The 4,024-nt window shown below is 41.6% G+C and overlaps 1 non-coding gene across 1 annotated transcript; it reads left to right on the forward strand.

The window, feature by feature from the left end:
* Nucleotides 1-1,884: 1,884 nt before the first annotated feature.
* Nucleotides 1,885-1,956, forward strand: trnap-ugg. Its single transcript has one exon. It is a non-coding gene; the product is annotated as a tRNA-Pro (tRNA).
* The last annotated feature ends 2,068 nt before the right edge of the window (nucleotides 1,957-4,024 follow it).

A 4,024-nucleotide genomic window follows, 5' to 3' on the forward strand; every position in this document is an offset into this window, starting at 1 on the left:
TCGTAGAGATAACTAATAAATACCTGTTTGATCCTGTCCAGCTCATCAAACAGTCTCTGGAAGGCCTCCCTGGGGATGAAGCCACTGGATGACTGAGACGCTTTCTGAGGAAATTACACTTTTAGAATCTTTTAGAATCTTGTTCACAATTCAGAGGTGTGGCCATGTACATATATAACTTCATAAAACATAACGTTGTTTAACACTATGTATTACAGTATGTTGTTTCAGGTAAGTAGGGAACCATCTCACCTTCATGATGGCATCTATGTTATAACCTGTTGTATAATAAGAAAATAAACACCACAAAGGGGTCCTGTCTTACACGGTAACATCCTCAGAGAAGGTAGGTTCCTGGCTCTGACAGTGCAGCAGCTCAAAAGCTGCCCTGACGCCCAAATGTGTCCTCAGGATGGATGTCTGGATTGACATCTGCTAAATAAAGGGTTATCAATCAATAACATTTATTTATAAAGCCCTTCTTACATCAGCAGATGTCACAAAGTGCTGTACAGAAACTCGGCCTGAAACCCCAAACAGCAAGCAATGCAGGTGTAGAAGCACGGTGGCTAGGAAAAAGTCAGTCCAGGCACAGCGTTCGGTCCCGCTCCATGGGAGGAGATATCTTCTGCGCCGGCCCAGACCAGGCACAAGGGTCAACTCAGCTCCATGTCCGGAGCCTTCTTCAGCGCCGGTGCCCATAAGGAATGTAAACAAATGTACTATAAAAGTGTTGATAAACAAAGTAATGTACAGAAACTGTATTTCAAAAGCAGCTCATGGTGGAAAATAACAAGTTATTCCTACATGTACAGCATCTTCGTTGAGGACCACAACCTGTTGAATGTACAGCTCCTCATCTGTATGAAGGGAAACATGTAGAGAACATGGGCTTAATTGAATGATCTTACTCTGTGTATGTGTGTGAGAGAGAGAGAGAGAGCGAGCGATTTTGAAGAACTTACCATGTCCCTGTGTCCCCCAATAGAAAGGTGTTTCTTTTGGAGCCCTGTAATTGTCTGTTCCAGAATGAACCCCCCTAAGTAGCAGGGGGAAACTCTCCATCATCACCACAATGTTGCTCAACAAGTTTATAACAGGAGACTAAGAAAATAAAGGAAAGGAAAGCTTACATTTTGCTCCATCCTTAAATCTTCTCAGCGAGTTCATTTTCATAATCTACACACATCTCACTTAAATGTAGGGTTCCTATGCCTTTTGTTGTTCTGATAGTGCTTTACATGTGGTGTTGTGTCACTCTTGTTGTGATGTGTGTGTCATCCTATGTTTATATTGTATTTATTTTTTAAATCCCAGTCCCCTGTCCCCTCAGGAGGCCTTTTTCCTTTTGGTAGTCCGTCATTGTAAACAATCATTTATTCTTAACTGATTTGCCTAGTTAAATAAAGGTTAAATAAAATACATTTTTAAAAATCCAAACAAATTCAGGATATTCTTTGTTACTTTTTCGCTGAAGACTACAATAAGCAGCACATAAAATGGTCGGGACAGCCCTTATGACCTATGACAAAGGGGTCAAGTAAAGTGTTCCGGAATATGTTACGGTATGGTTATAGTTCTACTGGATATTTCAGCTCTTTGTGTTGAATATTCCTTGGACAATATATTATTGAGTTATATATCAGAGGAAATATATACCATACATAATACGATATATGGTCTCGTATAACTGACAAATGTAATGTTTTCTTCAGGTCAGAACTTTACTATAGTGATGATGCAGTACACATCATCACCAGTAGAGGTGAGTAAAGTAACAAAGTTTCACTAAGGACACGCCTCAGATTTCACACACGCTTGACATCAGTTACAGGGCAGGAGGGGAGCAGAACTTATAGTCTGTGTTTACCTTTCGTTAAACAAGGCTCGTTGGTCTAGGGGTATGATTCTCGCTTTGGGTGCGAGAGGTCCCGGGTTCAAATCCCGGACGAGCCCTACTTTTCTGAACACTACCGGCTCAGGGTACTGTCCAAGATAATGGTTGTCTACTTGGGAAAGTGGAGATGACTGTGCATATTCAGCAGAAACAGTGACATTCAGTCATGTGTAGGTTTCTATAACAAATAGTAGGCTCACAGGATACCAATGTCGTCTAAGTTTGTATTAGGAGAACTAGCTGAACGACTGGTCGTATAACTGACAAGCCTAATTAGATAAATACTCTTATCTGTCAGCCACGGAGAAACTTCCATATGGTTTTATTTGCACCTGTAACACTATAGTCCTGGATAGGCCTCAGTCCTCATAATGCAAATGATAACCTACAGCACTTAAGAAAGATGTCAACCACAGACAAAGGTTACATTTGCAAATCTGACAATGTACTGTACACTGAGTGTACTAAACAATAAGAACACCTTCCTAATATTGAGTTGGATTCCCTTTTGCCATCAGAAAAGCCTCAATTCGTCAGGGGCATGAACTCTAAAGGGTGTCGAAAGTGTTCCATAGGGATGCTGTCCCATGTTGACTCCAATGCAGTTGTGTCTATTCTCTGAGAGCTGGTCTCTCTAGGAACCGTCTGATGTCGAGTTGAGTGCTGTACCCATCCATCATGTTGCCATGGTTGGTCACAGTTGTGTCAAGATGGTTGGATGTCCTTTGGGTGGCGGACCATTCTTGACACACACGGGAAACTGTTGAGAGTGAACAAAACAGCAGCATTGCAGTTCTTGACACACTCAGACCGGTGCGCCTGGCACCTACTATCATACCCCATTCAAAGGCCCCTCAATATTTTGTCTCGTCCGTTCACCTTCTGAATGGCACACATACAGAATACGTCTCAAGACTTAAAACTTCTTCTTTAACCTGTCTCCTCCCCTTCATCTACACTGATTGAACTGAATTTAACAGGTGACATCAATACGGGATGATAGACTTCAGCAGGATTCACCTGATCAGTCTATGTTATGGAAAGAGCAGGTGTTCATAATGTTTTGTAAACACAGACTATTTATTTAATTTTTTTAGGTAGCCTTTATTTAACTAGGCAAATCAGTTAAGAACAAATTCTTATTTATAATGACGGCCTACCCTGGCCAAACTCGGACGACGCTGGTTCAATTGTGCACCGCCCAATGCGACTCCCAAACACGGCCGGATGTGATACAAATCCCGGACGAGACCTCCTTTTAAGAAGTCAAATGACTTACAGACTAGACACAGTCCACATGACAGACTACATACAGTCTATGACAGACTTGGTAAGTCTATGTCATGGAAGGAGCAGGTGTTCCTAATGTTTTGTACACTTGGTGTATGTAAAACTCAACCTAAAGTGTCAGTTACCACTAGAGGGCAGTCTAATAGCCAAAACCTGCCACATCACAGATTCTGGGAGTTAACTCACAGGCTGATGAGGTGAAGGGGATGGGAGAAGTGTAACAATCGGGTGGGTTTCCCTAAGCAGGCTTGTTGGTTTAAGGGTATGCTTCTCTCTTAGGGTGTGAGTAGTCCTGGGTTTAAATCCCAGATGAGCCCACCTTTTGAGAAAATATGTGATAGATGTATTTAGGGTTGTCCTAAGTGAGTTAGTATATTGAAAGATCACAAGCAAAGTGGTTAGAAAAATCATACCAAAAGGAAAATGGTAGACTGTAAGTGGCAAATATAGATATCTGTAGGCCCTTTGGTAAAACAGAGATATAAAACAATATCCAGTCAGTATGAAATATAATGTACAGTGTTGTAATGTCAACGAGTGACTTTGAATTGTGTGACAGACGGTAATATAGATACATCAACTAGAATCTTCTCAAAGTTGCCCATGCTTCAAAATGGATCCTGCATTATCCTTACATACAGTATATAATACTGAACTGCACCTACCAGTGAAAGAACTGTGAGAGATCCATCAAACACGTTACACCCATAGGACATATATCCTGTCCTGCCAAATGCTACCACCTTCAGCGCCATCTCCAGCAGGTAGTAAAGGATGAAGAAACAGTTGATTGTCTGAAAAAACAGATCAGTGGAGGCTGCTGAGGGGAGGACGGTT

Source organism: Oncorhynchus mykiss, chromosome 2 (genome assembly GCF_013265735.2).
Source record: "Oncorhynchus mykiss isolate Arlee chromosome 2, USDA_OmykA_1.1, whole genome shotgun sequence".
In the NCBI taxonomy this organism is placed as follows: Eukaryota; Metazoa; Chordata; class Actinopteri; order Salmoniformes; family Salmonidae; genus Oncorhynchus; species Oncorhynchus mykiss.